The following is a 20,000-nucleotide window of genomic DNA, read 5'->3' as shown; positions in this document are numbered from 1 at the left end:
AATGTGACACTTCTCCTGGTGGAGCAGAAAAGACCATTGACCTTGACATGGCAGTGCTGGCTATAACTTCACACGGTGGTGACCACACTGACCCAGGTGGGGACCTTGGAATGGGCTGCTAGGGTCTGGTCTTGTGACCTCCAGGAAGAGAACACCCCTCCTGTACACCAATCCCTCCACATGGGTCTCCAGGTCTCTGTCGGAGAAATGTGGCATACATTCCTGTTTCCGATATCTTCTGAATGATTATCAGTCACCAAGCAGAGCGGCTTTGGGATGCCAGTGCTCAAATGGATACACAACAGCCTTTTAAAGATGGTGCGGGCACCAGTCTTTCAGTGGGTATGAGATGAGTGATGAATTGTTGTGGGAACATCATGTGGTAATATGGGCTGGAATTGGGAAAGAGGGTACCACCAGAATGGGTTCAGCAGTTGTTCAGGCATGTTTGATCAGATACAGCAAGATATCTCATTCAGCCTAACACAGAGAAACCTTCCAAAAAACTCCATGAAAGGGACACTTAACCAAAAGAACATAAAATTCAGCCCTATATTTTATTATTACATCAGATGTGGGTGTCACTGGCAGGATCAGCATTGTCATCCACCCCTAATTACCCGAGATGTGGTGGTATGGTGATAATATCACTGGACTAAAAATCCAGAGTGCTCTAGGGTAACGTTCTGGGGATATTAGGTCAGATCCCACAATGGCAAGTGGTGAATTTTGAATTAATAAAAAATCTAGAATGAATACTTAGTCTAATAGTGTTCACATAACCACTATCAATTGTCATCAAAACACCCACATGGTTCACTAATGTCCTCACCTGGTCTGGCCTACATGTGACTTCAGACCAACAGCAAAGTGCTTGTCTCTGAACCATCTTCTGAAATAGCAGACCAGTCAATTTCAAGTGGCAATTCAGGTTGGGCAGCAAATGCGGAGCCAGCTGATGATGCTGAGATCCCATGATCAAATAAAATAAAATTAAGTGACTTGCTTGGGCAGTTAAGAGTTCAACCACATTTCTGTGTGTCTGGGATCACATGTAGGCCAGGCCAGAGTAAGGATGGCAGATTTCCTTCTCTAAAGGACATTAGTGAACCAGACGGATTTGTACAACAACTGATTCATTGTCACCATTACAGAGATTAGCTTTCGATTCTGGATTGATTAATTGAACTTAAATTCTACCAGCTGCAGATGGTAACCAGCTGCACTGGACAAGGGACTCACTGACCCAGGCATAAACATTTTATGTTGGAATACCAAAGTACTTGATCTCTGATAATAAGTAAACATATTTCCTCAAGTATATCAGCTGAATCTAATGCTGGTGATATAGGTAAGGCAAAATCATCATAGTCCCAGAGGATTGCCCTCTCATTTGAGAGAGAACTGAATATAACTTCATTGTGCCTCAGGCAAGAGGTGAAAGTAAGAAGCAGGACTGTAACCTCAGTCAGTGTGGGAATTGAAGCTGCCCTTTTGCTAACACTCTACATTGCAAACCAGCAATCCAGCCAAAGGAGATAACTAACCCCAAGTTCTAGTGATCTGTGTAATTACAAATAACAGAAAATGAAAGATGTGCTTCCTTAATTAATTTTATTGAAAAGGCCTCCAATAACTTGCTTTGTGGATGTTTTCACTCTAATCTGTTCTGAGGAAGGGTCTCCGGACCCGAAACATTAACTCTTTTTTTCCTTCACAGATGCTGCCAGACCTGCTGAGCTTTTTCCAGCAACTTCTGATTTTGTTCCTGCTTCACAGCATCCACAGTTATTTCGGTTTTTTCTTCAATTACTGTATCATCTCATCAAGCACAAACAGAAAGACTGTGACTGTTGAAACTGACAATAAATTTTAGTACGCATATTTAGCAACCAAATTGTTGGCATGAAAGACAAAAGCCATGAATTTTCTACAAGTTTGAAGGAACTGTACTTTGGTCAAGAATGCTTGTCTAAATTCCCTGATCTGAAACTGGCAGCATCTTCCAAACCCATGAGCGTTACCATCTAGAAGGATGCAGGCAGCAGATACATGGGAACACCACCCCCTGCAAGTTCTCTTCCAAGCCACTCATCATCAGGACTTGGAAATATATTGTCAATCCTTTAGTGACGTAGGGTCAAAATCCCGGAACTCCCTCTCTAACAGCAATGTGGGTTTACCTACAGCAGACAGACTTGCAAGCAGTTTAAGAAGGCAGTTCACCACCACCTTCTGAAGGGCAACCAATGATGAGAAATGAATGCTGGCCTAGCCCGTTTATCCCCTGAGTGATTGAGAAAAAGTAACTTTACGCATCTAGTTCAACAGATAGCTGGGCTGCTGTTTCCTATCTCAAGACCTTTAATCACAAAGGAAAAGTCTTCAGGGTCCCCTTGTAAAAGGACACAAGTGTAAGCACAAGTGAGGGAGCTCTGGTGTTCCCTGTGGTTGCATTGCCTGGCAATATTCCTCACTTCGTTAGCGTATTCCACGAATGCATAATAGCTATAAGACAAAATTCCAGATGGAAGGAAGGACAAAAAGAAGGGAAGAAATGAACGAATGAAAGAAGGGAAGGTAGGAAAGAAAGAAGAGTAGGATGGAAGGAAGAAAGGAATTACCATAACACTTTACATTGTGGACTAGTTGTTCTGTGAAAGCACTTTATATCCAGTGAAGTACTTCTAAAGTGAAGTCTCTACAATAATGTAGGGAACACAGCAGCTGATTTTCAGACAGAAAGATCCCACAAACAGCAACCCTATAATGTCCAAATAGTCTCCTTTATTGCAATACAACAACAGAAATTGCTGGTAAAGCTCAACAGGTCTGGCAGCATCTGTGGAGAGAAATCAGAGTTAATGTTTCGGGGCAAGCAACACTTCCTCAGAATTGATGGTAGCTAGGAAAATGTCAGTCTATATGCAGAAGATAGGGTGGGAGGTTGGGGGTAAGGAGTAAATGACTGGATAGAACCCAAAGAGAGAGAAGAACAGTTGAACAGACAAAGGAGTGGATAACTTGGATGGTGAATAGCTATTAATGGAGACCGTTAGTGGCTAACAATGGGTTGTATTTAATGTTTTTTGTGATGTTGCTTGAATAATAATTACAGGATGTTAGGGATGACTCTCCCAGCTCTTCTTTGAAATAGTGCCATCTTTTACAATCACCTAATGAAGCCTCAGCTTAATGTCTCACCTGAAAGACAGCACCTCTGACAGTGCAGCATTCCTCGATACCACACTAGGGTATCAGCCTGAATTTTTGCTGCCACATCCTTGAGGAATGCGACACGAAGTCACACTCTATGAAAGTGAGGTATACACCATTGCAGTGGTCTGGCTGGGGGAATGACAGGGTAGAATCTGGACCACGTAGGTAATAAAAGAAAAATCCTCACAACTGTGACCAACCTTGATTATATATGTGTGAAAATATCTCGAAGTAATTGAATATTATTTTTCATTTCTATTTTTACATTCCTCTTGGATCACTAATGTTTCCACCTGTTACAGTGGCTCCTGCCATCTGGCCCATGGAATTTTTCACTGATGCCATCACTGCCGTTCTATAACTGTCTGAGTGCAATGTGTACATTTGTGAAGAGGGATCTTCTCAGGCCAGTCTCTCCCCCACCACCCCCAAACAGTCACCTCAGCCAGGGTTCTCCCTCCGCCTGTGTGTCAGGAAGGTATATGTGTTGTTATTTATTTTTAAAATATATTTTTTCTTCCACTCACTCTGTAAGATGCTGACTCACGGTCTGGGTGTCAGCAACTAGCTGGTAACTCGTTATTACCTCTCATGCCTAAATGACAAGATAACTGGATGGACCGGGGAAAAGGGCAATAGATTGTAAGACCCTGTCTTCCCAAACCCCCCTCAACACTCCCCCCAACACACACACAGACCACACGTGCACGCGCGCGCACACGCACACACACACGCGCACACGCACACACACACACACACACATACACACACACACACACACAGACGCACACACACACACACTCACCTGTACACTTGCTCACCCATACACTTTCACACACACACTCAAGCTCACTCACTCATATTCTCACACTCACTTCCATACTCACACATACTCCCACCCTTGCACTCACACAATCACACACACAAATTTACACATGAACACGCTCGCACATGCACTCGCACACTCATGCACACAAACTTACTCACACATGCACACTCATGCTCCTTCACATTCACACATCCATACTCACACACACACACACACACACACACACACACACACACTCAAACACACACACACACACACACACACACAAACATTCACACCTGCACATTTCACTCACAATCATGTTCTGTCACACTCACACCCTTGCACTTGTATAATCACAGACTCATAAATTAATACACACACATGCTCACTGATTTTGCAACTCACATTCAGGCACACAGTTCCACAGTTACACTCAGACACCCTTATACATGAAGCATAGACACGCGCACATAAATTCATTATAACACAAACACAGGTCAACACACACATATACGCTTATAAACACACATATAAAAACACATAACCATGAACACACTGACTCATGCACATACATTCACTCACATATACCCAATCATATGCACTCATACATTCATTCATTCTCACACATAAACTGTCACTCACATGTTCTCACACATGTTATGTATTATTTGACATGGAGACAGATTTACACACACTCTCTCTCACAGTTGTTCTCTCATCCAAGCACACAGATTCACACAGTAATGCACACTCTCACAATCTCAGTGCCCAAACTGGAAATATTGGAAAAGGATCAGGAGCAAAAACATTGACTCCAAGCCCACGTTGCTGAAACTATTTATAGCGCTCTGACAAGAAACTATTTGGGGACAAAGAAATAACAATGGAACATGAAAAAAGATTTAAATGAGATTTTGAAATCAAACTGTGATGACGCACTTGAGAACATTGTGGATTTATTTTAGCTGATGGAAATATTTAAATAACCTAAACAGCAGCAATAAGTTTGAAATGATGTTGGTTCGCCAGCATCCTTCTCTCATCTCTGTCTCCTGTTATAACTAATATGAAGACATTTCTGATGTTCGTTCAGCTTGAAGGATCATAGAAACCCTACAGTGAGGAAGCAGGCCATTCGGCCCCTTGTGTCCACACTGACCCTACGAACAGCAGCCTCTCACTGCTCCTTTTCCAGTAGTTGTACCTTCTTAATTTCCTCTTTGTCGGCTAAGGTCTAAGGAAATATCTTCAGATCTTTTTACAGGCATCTCCGGCGGGGTCAGCATTTGTGTCCTTCAGTATTTGTCCTTTAACTGAGTGGTTTCCTAGGCAACTACAAAAGGCAGTAAAGAATGAACTGTATTGCTGTGGGTCTGGATTCAGATGGAATCCAGGCTGGCTACATTTTCTTCCCTATAGGACTTTTGTGCAAGAGGTGTGTCTTTAATGACAATCGATGGTTGTTCCATGGTGTGGGGTCTTATACATTTCCAAATTTGCTGGCAATACAAAACTGGACAGGGTTCAGAGTTGTGCGCAGGATGCAAGGACAGTACAAGATGACCTTCAGGATATGCAGTTAATAAAACAGTTAACAGGCAATAATCCCCCGTAATAGACAACTTGCTACTGCCTAGTGAGAATCTTTCCTCAATGCCCAGAACTTAGTTAAACGTTGCAGCTACGTTCTCTCGACATTGACGTCTCTGGACTCCTCTCACAATTCTGTCACATTTCTCGCTGTAATCCATGTCATCTAGGCATCTTTAAGATGACACCCACAATCAGTTGAAAGATGTGTGTTGATGGCTGGGCCGACATTCAAATATCAAGAAAGATTGAATAGACAGAGGGCCGTAACAGAGGGAATTGAGCGCCGACCTGTAGGAGCTCTTAAAAATAATGGACGGGTTTGATAGGATAGATTCGGAGATTATGAGTGGATTTTCTGCATGGGTGTCAGGGCCCTGATATGGGAATCGACTGGAGGTCCTGTGACCCAATGCAATATTCCCAGAGGCAGTAGCCTCTGAATCGGCCGACCTCTCAATGCTGCTGGACCAATCAAAGGGAAGCCCCCCCCACCACACCCCCAACCAGGGTGTGCCCTCTGAAGAATTGAACAGTAAACTAGGGGCATTGTGCCCACAGCTGCCTAGGCCTCCTGAGGACAGCATGCAGCTTTAGCTACGGACCTTACTGCTAGACCACTGAGGCTGTGCTGCTCCACATGAAGTACCTCCTCCTGACCTCCTCCCCTTCCCTCTCCCAACCCTCTGGTTTGCTGCCAGGAGATGCCATCTTACCACTGCCCCTTCCATCAGGGCAGTGGGGACAGGGTGGGGGATGTGGGGTGGTGGCTGGTGATTTTAGTGGGGTATCTGTCGCCATCTGCAGAATCTAGGTGATTGCTTTCAATTCCAAATTCTAATGGCCTGGGTGGCCACTCATCTCTGGCATCTTCACAATCCCAGAATGCACCTTTCTAAAAACAGACTGGAGATGGGAAATTGGCAGCAGGCCAATGGCAAAAATGCATCAGCAATCTTGTTGTGAACACACCTCCCTGAATTGATCCCTTTGTTCCCCTTTTATGGGGTATTTTTATTTTCTATTTATTTGTGGGACATGGGCGTCGCTAGCTGGTCAGCATTTCTTGACCATCCCTAGTTGCCCTTGAGAAGGTGGAGGTGAACTGCCTTCTTGAACTGCTGCAGTTCACCTGCTGTGGGTTGACTCACAATGCCCTTAGGGAGGGAATTCCAGGATTTTGACTCAGCGACAGTGAAGGAATGGCGACATATTTCCAAGTCAGGATGGTGAGTGGCTTGGAGGGGAACTTGGAGGTGGTGGTGTTCCCATGTGTCTGATGCCCTTGTCCTTCTAGATGGAAGTGGTTGTGGGTTCGGAAGGTGCTGTCTGAGGATCTTTGGTGAATTTCTGCAGTGCATCTTGTAGATCAGGGTATGTAGATCAGGGAGCCAGGATTGTCCAATAATCATCAATAAATCCAATACAGAATTTAGGAAAAGGCCCTCCCTTGATGAGGTGGTGGTGAGCAGCCTTCTTGAACCGCTGCAGCCCATGTGCTGTAGGCAGAGCCATAATGCTGTTATGGAGGGAGTTCCAGGACTTTACACAGTGATTCAGAGGCAACAGTGATTTATTTCCAAGTCAGCATTTTGTGAGAGTTGGAATACTTTATCCAGAGAACACAGCAAAGTCTTACCTTTTGAGAATTTGCTTATCAGTATAATATTTGCCGTGCAATTTCTCACTGACTGAGAAATGCTGCTTCTTCACAGTTCTAAAGATAAACCATAAAATAAAACTTTCTTTCTGAAGTAAAATGATGCGCTGCTCATGCAGTCTGTCATGTTCACAGTTTCTGAAAATCAACAATCAGGATGTTCTTTGGGAATATGTTCCTGCAAACTGACATAGGAATATGGACCCTGTTGTCATATGGAGTAGTTGAGGAATGTAAAATCAGTTTCTTTAAGAGGAATCCTGAAAGGTCCATGAGTTTGAGTTCAAGGTCGGGCTGTTCGCTGAAAGGGAGAAGGATGTGAAGACACTGGCATAAAGCACATATATTGGGATAGCACCTGCTGGGCTGAATGGCCTGTTTCTGTGCAATTTTATACAACGGTATGCAAATTAGAGGCAAAACAGGATTAGAGAGTTAGACTAAACGTGATCATTTAACTACTGTCTATTGTACAAAAAGGGCGATCTGGTTCACTAACCTTTAGGGAAGGAAATCTGCCCAGCTTACATGGTCTGACTTATTTGTGACTCCAAACCCACAGCAATATGTTTGACTCTTAACTGCACTCTGGGCAATTAATGGCCTGCCCAGCGATGCCCACAACCTATGAATGACTTTTTAAAAAATTATTCTGTGTATTGCAATTTTAGTATTCACAACTTTTTAATGTATAACATTATCACTATAGGTCCTGTATTGCAATGAAAGACTGCCCAAGACTATTGCCTTCATCAGGTCGCTTGGGTGCAATGGAGCCTCACAGATATATATAACTTTTCAATCCATGCTCATCTTAATCTGGATATAATTTCAAGTTGCTCCTCTCAACAAGGTTTTGGCATTAAGGTTTAATGAGGAAACAGGGCAGAAACAATTTATTACTGAAAATTCAGCGTCACAAAGCACAAAGAGGAAGACCAAGCCAATGTGAGTTAAAAGCTCAAACTGGATTTAGTTAGTTGGGGTTCAAGGAAACAACTAGGGGTCCAGGGCTAGGGGTTTAAATGTACCAAGAATTGGGTCAAGGTCCCCGCTGTGGATGGTTTGTCAGCAAATTAATTCAATCAATCATTTTTGCATATCTTTGATGCTAATATCTGATGGGGTTGCGGTTTGTGGTGTGAGAAATTGCGTATCCAGCTCTCCCAACTCTCTCCCAACTCTCTCCCCAACCCATTAATCAGGCTGCAGCCTTTTAAGGTAATGGTTTGAATGCCCTCAGTGTTTGGCACAACTTTCCGGCAAATGGGATTCACCACATTTTATCTACCCAACAATTTTATCAACAACTGCATTTGAAAAGTGGAACTTCAAGAATTTGTCAAATGATCAATTCAATAGGGCCATGGGTTAGAAAACAGCAAATGATATTGTTTCCCCCGTTTCTTTATTTTCCATGATGGTTTCCCAAGATGAAACCTAAACACAGTTGCTTGTTCTCCCATTCCCAGTTGACTTTGCTAGTCTCTTTTTTGTTTTAGCAGTTGCTAGGTAAAGCCAGGTGTGTCAGCTGTAGCAGTGGAAATTTCTAATCATTCACCTTATAAATAGTTGAACAGCCCAGCATGGTGAAATGTGAACTGATGCAATATCCCATCTTATCATTACAGCACACATTTGCCCTGCATCTCTTGGCCTCCTTCTGCCTCCTTTTCAGTGGATCAGAATTCAGCTATCAGGTTGTCATGCCAACAATATTGCAAGTCCATGATGTCACCCTGGTATAAGTTATTCATGTGAAATAAGGCGCACAAAAAATAGTTGAGTAAGCCAAATAAAGTAACATGTTGTGGAACTTGTAGCTATACTGGAGGAGAGAGGTCAACACAAAAGGGACTTGGAAGGTCAGCTGCAAAATAAGAAATTTATGCAAGGGGTCTCCAGTTTACCAACATGTGTCTTAAGAACGCTCTATGTGGTCCCTAATGGGGTGTCATGTTAAAGATCTGAGATTTGAACATTTCCTGTACTTATGAATGGTGACTTTACATTATTCTGCATTGTGTTCTGACTTGGGTACAAATCAAGTAGTGAATGGACTCAAGAATGGAGCTGAGAGTCTGGGTGTATAACACTTTCTCACAACACCCAGATGTCTCACAGTGCTTGCAGCCGACGTAGTAGGGTGGACATTTAGCTACTGCAGTCATGCAGGAAATGTGGCAGCCAATTTTCCCACAGCAAGCTCCCACAAACAGACTTGTGACGATGTTAATTCGTTTGTTTTTCTTTGTGTGTGTGATATTCTAACTGGAGGACGAATCTTGACCAGAGTGCTGGGGACACATCCCATGCTCTACTTCCAAATAGCGGCCTGGTATCGCTCGTATTCGCTCACACAGGCAGATGTGAAAAGTTACTCAAATTCCCAGTGCATTTTAAATATGTAAATTAAAGGCTTAACAAGTGGGTTTCAGAAGTTAATTGGTGATTCACTAGAAGCTTCAGCAGCTTCATTGTTCATCCACTGAAGGTAGTTATTAAAATGTTATTTCTTTGACAGTGTTTCATACAGTCGGTGTTCCTCCACGCCCATATGGCTCATGCCAACAAACCCTCCCTGGACTTGGTTGAGGGTCACTATTGAAGCCCTTGCTCTGGGTGAGCTATATATGTGCTTCATCATAAGCTTTAAGCCACTACTGCTACCTGCTCATTGATGGTCTAGTCTGGAGCATTTCTGGACCTTGCTCCTTATCACTAAGTGATGCTCTTCAACTGCTTCCATGCGGTAACTGCTTTATTTGCATCTGTACGTAGTAGGTTTTCAAATATGCCTCATGAGTGTAGTGTCTCAAAATTTTTCCCTTCACATGCTCATTATACGCTTGCTGCCTTCCATGTTATGCCAGTCTGTGATCCCTTACATCATCATGGGCCTCATCATACTAAAATGTGGATGAGGCCTGGAGTCCAATTGCTATAATTATTACCATCCAATACTCATTTAAACTAGGTCGCCCCTGAGAGGTATTTTTTCAAATCACCTTGGTCAGAGATGTAACTATACACCTCTGGGCAGCATGGGATTTGAACCTAGGCCCCTGTCGATTCTCTGGATTCTTGACTTGGCCACAGACTGGTTGCATGTCATTTTGTCCAGGCCACAAAAACAGGCCCAGACCAGTATTTACCCCTAATCTTCCACGGTGGTGACAAATGAACAGGTCCATTGAGCTCCAGGGCATAACTCTTATCCCAGAATATTGGAAATGGCGCCAGAAAAAGCAAAGCTTAAGGAACCCAGTCAGTCCAAGAGAGGACAAACTGGAGTTTGTGGCAGTGTGCCCTCAGTCAGGGCTCTTTCCTAGGCCCCAGTTGTTTTCATTTTCATTTTCTCCATTGACTGGTTCCAAATGGAGTGATTCCAAAGTTTTCTCTTTGTTGAACACATGACCATTATCTCTAAGCCTCACACTGTTATGTGGCAAAGTGCCTGTACATTTTACACACGTACATACTGGGATAACCAGTGAAGATATGAATTGGCTGGGGTTAACGGGCAGAACAGCACAACATGAGCTCCTTTTAAGCTTACTAAAGAATGGCTAATAATTCCCTGTTGCTGGGCAAGGCTAAAAAAAATTTACTACTGTACTACTATAGTCAGTTCTCCACCTGTGTGTGACTGTACACAGTAATGGAAACAAAGGAAATGGAATAGTTACGTGTTCAATTAGAACCACAACCACAATATTAGCTGCAGTTGTTAACTGGGGTTAATCTGACTGATATTTTGATCCTCTGTTTTAGATGACAACATTTTAATCAGAAAAAATATGAATGACAAACTCATCTAAAGATGTATAGAACAGCTGCCGTAGTATTGTAACATTTTCCTTTTTATCATCTTCAGTAAAAATCTCCTGAGAGACCTCAGATAGAGGAAGTGGTGTCTCATTCAGGGGTGACTATCATTAGCTTAAACATCCAATCCCTTTGACACACCCTGGAAGCACCATCTACAGGAAATGCTGCAGCAACTCATCCAGACTTCCTTGATAGATCTTCCTAAGTGGGGTAACCTCCACCACCTACATGGATAAGGGCAGAAAGTGCATCCAATGTTCCCCTTTGACTTGGACATGTATCGTTCATTGCTGCATCAATGCTGCTCCCCTTCATCTCTCCGCCATCCCCCACAATCTAATAATCCTGGGGGCAATTTTCTTGTCCACCTCACTCATGAATTTTTCAACACAAATCAGCCAGCACACCCTTGACAGTGCATCCTATCCGTTCAATATCTTCTCTCATTCTACTTTGAGGTGGTTATGCACCCTCCAATCTCTGCAAATGACTTGTAATGTCTTCCAAGATTAAGAATCCCAGGGGAGTAGGCCATTCCGCCCTTGAAGTCCACCCCCCACTGAATAAGATCTGACGTAGGCTGCAACTCCCATTTTATACCAGCTCAGCATAGCCCTCCTCTCCTGATATTTCAGAAATTTATCTGCCTCCTCTTTAAATACCTTCAGTGATTTAGCCTCCAAAACTCTGGAGTAGGGAATTCAAGACATTCACTACTCTCTGGAAGAAGGAATTCCTTTGCGTCTCAGTTTTAAATGAGTGACCCTATATTCTGTGGCTATGTCCTCTGATTTGAGATTCCCCCACTAGTGGTAACATCTTCACAACCCTACCTTATCAAACTCCATCAGAACATTGTATGTTTCGAGAAAATCACCCTCATTCTTTTAAACTCTAATGAATAGAGGTCTAACCTTTTTAGCTCTTCTTGATAAGCCAACCCTTTCGTCCCAAGAATGAGCTGAGTGAATCTCTTTTGAACAGCCTTGAATGTCAACACATCCATTTTTAGCTAAGGGGACCAAAACTGTGCACAGTACTCCTGCTGCGGCCTCACTCAACACCCTATACAATTGTAACAAGCCTTCCCTATTTTTAAACTTCAATTCCCTAGCAATAAAGGCCAAAATTCTGTTTGTCTCCTTAATTGCTTGTTATACCTGAATTTTAACTTTTTGTGTTTCACGCACAAGAACAGTTGGATCTCTCTAGCTGCACTTTTTTTGGAGTCTCTCTCCATTTAAATAATAGCCTGCTATTTGATTTTTCCTACCAACTTTCATAACCTCAAACTTCCCTACTTTAAACTCGATCTGCTCGGTTTTTGCCCACTCACTCAACCTATCTACATTCCCTTCCAGTTTCCATATAACTTCATCATAACGTGCTCTGCCACCTATTTTTGGGCTGTCAGCAAATGTGGATACATTATGTTTTGCACCCTCTTCCCCGAGTCATTAATGCAGAATGAAAATAGGACTGATCCCTGTTGGCACTATAGGTTAAATGGTCTATACCATTGCAAATTGGTGTTCTTGTATTGCTGAATTCACCCAGTTTTGGAAGGTTTTGAAAGCAAATGGTAGAAACTGTAAAGGGGAAAGCATTTAATTGTTGAGCCAGTGGGACTGACAAAGAAGAAAGGTAACAAAGTGTAACAAAGTGACTGAAAATGCTGAGAAGTATTTTGACACGCATCGCTTCCTGTTTCTACATGCTCTGTGTTAAGTTGCAATGTTTACTCCCCTGGTTATTTCCTGTTAACTGCAGTTGAGATAAAGGAATTTAAACACTCAAATGAAAACAGAGGCTTCAGGCTTCATTTCCGTCGCTAACTAGACAAATTATACTAACCGTGGTCCTGTTGAGTTGGCCCTGAACCGATGGATGATTGTCTCTTTACCTTTCAGAGACCCTCACTGTCACTGATAGAGATGGAATTGTCTGCTGGGTTGTCTCTGTTCTATAGTTCCTGTCTATTCCTGCATGTTTAGAGTTGCAGCTTGCGTTTCGCTGTGCATTGAGACAGGTCTCATCTGTTCCTGCTGGTTCTTATCCACTGGCTTCTGCTCCATTTGACAGTTATAGACTTTCACTTTGTTGCTTGCTTCCTACATTGCCAACTTCACTCATTTCTCTGTTAGCCTTCTGCAAAAGAATGTAAGTAAGAAATAGGAACAATAGGAAGTCCCTCCACCCTGCACTGCCATTTAAAACAATGGCACGTCTGCCAAAATAACTCCACCTTCCTGTCCAAACCCACTATACATTAATTAGTCTGGCGATCTCTGTTTTGAATGTGTTCAAAGTATAGCATCCATAATTCTCTAGGCTAGAGAATTTCAACTCTCCAAGGGGCTTAAATGGCTAATCTCTTATTCTGAGGGGGAATGTGATGGCCTAGTGGTATTATTGCTGGACTGTTAATCCAGAGACCTAGGTAACGTTCTGGGGACCTGGGTTCAAATTCCACCATGGCAGATATTGGAATTTCGATTCAATAAAAATATCTGGAATTAATCATCTGATGATGACTGTGAATCCATTGTTGATTGTCAGGAAAAACCCATCTGGTTCTCTAATGTCCTTTAGGGAAGGAAACTGCTATCCTTACCTGGTCTGGCCTACATGTGACTCCAGACCCACAGCGATGTGGTTGACTCATAACTGCCCTCTTGGCAATTAGGGATGGGTAATAAATGCTGCTTAGCCAGTGATGCCCTCATCTCATGAATGAATAAAAAAAATTCTGAGGCTATGACTCCTGGTTTTGGATTTTTCACGCAGGAGAAACAGCCTCTGAGTATCCACCCTGTCAGGCTCCTTAAGAATTTTATACATTTCAATCAGGTTATCTGTCATTCTCCCCACTGAAGCTTCAACACATTTGACTAGAATTCTGGGTCAACCCGTATGGAATCATGGTTAAATCTCAAATTTGTTTGACGTCTCGTTTTCCAGGGAGCCGCTGATAAGGACTTGATGGACTGAATGGCCTCCTTTTGTGCTGTAATGACTCCATGATGCCAAGATCCCAGGTAATTCAAATTTAACAAGTATTGAAGATATTCCTTAAACTCGATGTATAATGTATAGTGTCACGTATAATGCATTCAGGCTGGTTCGGTAAGTATTGCCCATTTTCATAATGACATCTAACAGCAGAAATTTTGTTTCGATTTTTGCAAATGGGCTGGTTGAGTATGTGTCTATAAGGAACAACAAACTGATTCAGACCGTTGCAGGAAAACATAGCTGGCATTGCCTGAATGAGATTCATCAGTTGGAGGGCACTTGCTAATCACTTAGATTTCACTGTTCTATTGCTATCCTGGATAATCATAGAATCCAAGTTACACTTGGGAGTTGAAAGTAAATCCTTGACAATGGAAATCTGATCTACATACAGCCTCAAATATAAATGTGTCCTTCATGTGCCTTGTTCTTAACAGGGGGCTTGGTTAGCTCAGTTGGCTGCATAGCTGGTTTGTAATGCAGAGTGAAAATAACAGCATGCGTTCCATTCTGGCATTGGTGAAGGTTACCATGAAGGACTCTTTCTCAACAACTCCCTTCACCTGAGGCATGGTGATGCCCAGGTTAAACCACCACCAGTGTCTCTGTCTGTTGAGAGAGCAGATCTATGGTCCAGTAGGACTATGGCGACTTTACCTTTCTTAATGGACAGGCCTTGTAATACTGTCACGTGACAACTTGTCACACGGCTTCAGAAAGAGGAAGTCAAAAATCTTCAGATGAGCCGAACTAGATCATCTCTCTGGATCCCAATCTGTTTTTACTGTACACAAACACGAATGAGTTCCTAAAATTAAAGGATAGACGTGGACAAACTCAAACTTTTGTATAATTCCAAGAGCTTCTGTTTACTCTGCTAACATGACCCCACACTTGTTCCTGAGGACAACTCCCCTGAGCTGAACATAACTGTGTGACTTTCCGAGACTGAGGTTTTTCTCAACTCCAACATTCCAACTAAGTTCTCATGAAGGAAACAGTTGCTTGCCACCTTTCACTTGATTATCGACCCTTTACAAAAGCAACATCAGCAAGGCCTAAAGAACCATTCATTGCCCAAACGCTCAACACAGCAGAGGATAAACTATGGAACTTGCATTTAAAAAGCACAGTTTTCAATCCCAGAGCGTCCCTATGCATTTTACAGAAAATGAAATGCTCGTAAAGTTCTTACTTTGTGAGAAGGATACAGAGAAATTTGCGCACGGCAAGGTGCCACATTTAATAATGAGGTGAATAATTCACCTCCTGCTTTCCCAAAACATGCCCACCATCTACAAGGCACAAGTCAGGAGTGTGATGGAATATTCTTGACTTGCCTGGATGGGTGCAGCCCCCCAACAACACTCAAGATGCTTGACACCATCAAGGACAAAGTAGTCCTTTTGACTGGCATCCCATCCACCATTTTCAATATTCGGTCCATCCACCAACAGTGCAGCGTGGTGCCAGTGGGCAAGATCTACAAGATGCACTGCTCCTTGGACAGCACCCTCCAAACCCACAACCTTTAGGGACCTCGAAAGACACGGGCAGCAGATACCATAGGAGCACCGCTATCTGTAAGATATTCTCCAAATCTCACATTGTCCAGATTTGGAACTAAGTAGCCGTTCCTTCATTAGTACTGGGTCAAAATCCTGGAATTCCCTCTCTAACAGCTCTGTGGGTGCATGTGTACCACACAGAATGCAGTGGTACAAGATGATAGCTCCCCACCAACTTCTGCAGAGCAAAAAATGTGACCCAGCCACATCTGTGAATCAATGCAGAAAATGAATGTGCTAATGAACAGATAATCTGGTTTAATGACATTAAATGAAGGATGAATAAGATGGTGGAGGGAGAATGCGCCTCTTCTTCTTCGAAATATCATCGTGGGATCTTTCAGAGCTACCTAAGAGGATGATTCAACACCGATAGACTGCACCTCTGCCAGTGCTACACTCCCTCCACAGTACACTGGAGAGTCAGTGCTGGATTCGGTGCTCATATCTCTCACAGCCACAAACCTTCTCTCTCATGGTGCTACCAAGATGATGCACAGCTGACACCTGTAAATCTTGGGAATCCAATCCTAATGCAGCAAATGCTTTTCAATTATAAATCACCTGGCCCGTTGTCAACTATTACCTAACCAGCCTGCTGGACCAACTGAGTTCCCTTTTCAGATGAAAAGAACATTTATTCTGTTTTTCCATTCCAGTTTCTCAGTGGGGTTGGGCGTCCTCTGCTAATAGAAAAAGGAAGGGAAACTGAGAAGGCCAGTTTGCATGAGATCTTTGCTGATAAACAATCAGTTAACTGTTTTCCGAGATAAATTTGTCTCTTTTCATATTAGGATTACATGCATACTCCGACCAAAGTGGGACAGGCGTGTAACTCTTCCAGGATGACTCATTGTCAGCTGTTTGGACAGGATCAGGAAAATAAATTAGTATGTTTCCAGTTTTCCACTCAAGTCTATGGAGCAGAGAGAGAGAGACTGAATCCCTTTTGTGTCCCAACCTCCTCTGCCTGTAAGCAGTACGTGAAGGAGTTTTCCATTACATGTTGTCACAATGATATTGTGCACAAATCATATGACGGGGGCTGATAAGGTTACATAAAATTCTGCTAAAAGAAAAGAAAAGAAAATTTTTGGAGCAGACACTAATTATTAGTGTCGGGATGTGGTTAGGATAATTACAGTAAGGGAAAGGCTGTGCCTGATCTCAAACTGCAGAAGGATGTACCAAATAGACAGTATTTTTATTTTCATCTGACTGGATCACAAAATGATGGGTCCTAAAATTAAAACACTTCCCTGACAGCCCATCAGTGTAATGTGGTCTGTTAAAGGGACACTACTTTCAGTGTATTTCCACTTGGAGGAACATAAGGAGCAGGAACAAGCAATTCAACCCCACGAGCCTGCTCCACCATTTGATACGATCATGGTGGACTTCATCTCAGCCTCAACTCCACTTTCCTGCTTGCTGTCCATAACCCTTCAAGTCCTTACTAATAAAAACAAATCTGTCTGTCTCCTCTGTAAATTTACTCAATGTCCTGGCATCTAGGGTAGAGAATTCCACCGATTCACTTGCGGTCAAATCCAAAACTAAGGGCAGAATAGTCTCCCATAAATCCCATCGGAATGAAAGAGGAACTGCTTTACCCAGACAGCTGGCATAAATGTGCAGCTTACAACTGCACAACTTTATTTTGTTCATTCACGGGATGTGGGTGTTGCTGGCTAGTGCCCATCCCTAATTGAGAAAGTGGTGGGGAGCTGTTTTCTTGAACAGCTGATGACAATTTGGTGTGGGTAGACCCACAATGCCTTTAGGGAGGGAGTTCCAGGATCTTAACTCTGTGAAATTGAAGGAATGAATAGATTTCCAAGACAGGATGGTGGCTTGGAGGGGAATAGCATAGATTTATTTAATAGGAAGCTAGATGAGCACATGAGGGAGAAAGGAATGGAAGACAAAATGAACACAATAACATAATAGGGTCAACAGTGGGCCATTTGGCCCCTCAAGCCAGCTCCACCATTCAATAATATCTTGGCCGACCGATTGTGGCCTTAGCTCCATGTTCCTGCTGCCTCTTAGGATTCAATGAAAATCTTCATGTGCTTGGGAATAGAGAAGCTGTAGAAGATGCAAGTAGATGCAGAGAAATTGTTTTCTCTGATGGTGAAAATAAAGGAAAAAAGGATGTGGGCAGAATCTTCCCCATCCCCCACTCCCAGTGAGTTGGCCATGGAGATAAATTTACCTCCTCTTGCCACCTCAGCAATTAAGCTCTGGGCATGCTGTATCATAGCCAACTTTCTTGACCTACCAACAAGTAAGGTCCTCAAGTGGTCAGCTAATGGATTCAGTTCGCCAATTACCTTCCTTCCTATCAGGAAAGAAAGGTGGTTAGTTGGGAAACCTGAGGGACCTGCATACTGAATTCGCATCTTGCATATGATACAATGTTGAAGCTGGTAGATGGGAGTTCCAATCCAGTCGGCTGCTTTGCCCTGGATGGTATCAAGCATCTTGAGTGTTATTGGAGCTGCACCCAACCAGGCAAGTGCAGCATGTTCTCTTGCACTCCTGAGTGGTAAATTTTTCACGCAGGGGTATGGACAAGCTGCCAGAGGAAGTGACAAGGGTGGGTACAATTACAACATATAAAAGGCATCTGGAAGGGTATATGAATAAGAAGGGTTTAGAGGGATATAGACCAAATGCTGGCAAAAGGGACTAGGTCAAATTAGATGTCTGGTAATAGGTGAGTTGGTCTGAAGGGTGGTATGACTTCTTCCGTGTTTTATGACTGTGACTTGTAGATGGTGGTCAGGCTCTGGAGAGGTGGGAGCTGAGTTGCTCACTGCAGTATTCGTAGCCTCTGACCTACACTTGTAGCCACTGTATTTATATATGACTATTCGAATTTAGTCTCTTAAGGTGGGCGGTGAGATCATCTGCCTCAGTGGCTGGGATGATGTGTTAATCAACACCTCACATGCTTAATGCCACCACTTTAAATTATAATTTAAATTATAGTCTAAAAATTGCACCCATAATCTTAAAATTTATGCTGAACTGTTCAGGAACAAATGAGGAACAAATTGATTTATCAATTCAAAATGCCCTGAAAATTTTTATCTCTCCGTCCCAACAAGCTGTGAACTCTGGGGAACAATTGAAGATTTCAAGACTGAAATTGGTAGATTTTCGTGAAGTAATGGTATCAAGGACTTTGGAGTGATGAGGATGAATGTAATTGAGATGCAGATTCACCTTAATTGGCATTTAGCAGAATGACAGGAGACCCTATGGAAGCATGCAAAATTTTGAGGGGATTTGACAGGGTAAATGAAGGGAGGTTGTTTCTCCTTCTGGGAGACTCTAGTACCAGACAGTATCATCTCAGAGTAAGGGATTGTCCGTTTTAAGACAGAAAAGCGGAGGAATTTCTTCTCTCACAAGGTGGTGAATCTGTGGAATTCTTATTGCAGAAGGCTATCAAGGCTGAGTCATTAATTGTACTCAAAGCTGAGATGGACAGATTTTTAAGCAGTGACAGAGTCAAAGGTTATGGGGATAACACAGGAAAGTGTAGCTGAAAATGATCAGATCAACCATGATCTTATTGAATAGTGTAGTGAACTCTTATATTTCAGCTCCTATTTATGGATTTATAATCTTGTTGAGTATTGGAATAGATTCAAGAGGCTTAATGGTCCCGTCCTGTTCCTAGGTGATGAAGTTTCTTTAAAAAACTTCTCTAAAATTCAGTCTTTGGCCATCCTCCTATTAGTACGATTATATAAATGCTTAATCTCAGATTTGGCATACTACAAAATAGGATTAGATATTAATTAAACAAGAGCTTTTAAACTTATTAGAATTTGAACGATACTTATTGGTCAGATATCCAACTGGGTATTTCTTGTACAAATCTCATAGTAAATCAAAAATAATAACAGTAATACAATTCAAGGCATATTGAGCAGCCAGTGGATGTCTAGCCACCTGGGTGGGTGGATACGAATGTGAATTCTGGGGTTGCCTACCACTTCAGTTCAGCTGTTCTTGTTGGCACTAACTCAATCTGTTCTCAGCTGACACAGGAAAGGAAGAAAATAAACCAAGGGATAAACTGTAAGAATGTTTGCTGCAAACACTCTCTCCTCTGGAACTGTGTATCAGAAAATCGCTGGCAATGCTTGTAACTATTCTCTAACTGGTCAGAAATTCACGGATATGCATAATTCTCTGGTATGTGTTCCCTCAATGTATAACCTAGTGTGTGTGTGTGTGTGTGTGTGTGTGTGTGTGTGTGTGTGTGTGTGTGTGTGTGTGTGTCTAT

This window comes from Rhincodon typus, chromosome 18 (genome assembly GCF_021869965.1).
Source record: "Rhincodon typus isolate 14 chromosome 18, sRhiTyp1.1, whole genome shotgun sequence".
NCBI lineage: Eukaryota > Metazoa > Chordata > Chondrichthyes > Orectolobiformes > Rhincodontidae > Rhincodon > Rhincodon typus.
This window is presented reverse-complemented; position numbering follows the sequence as displayed.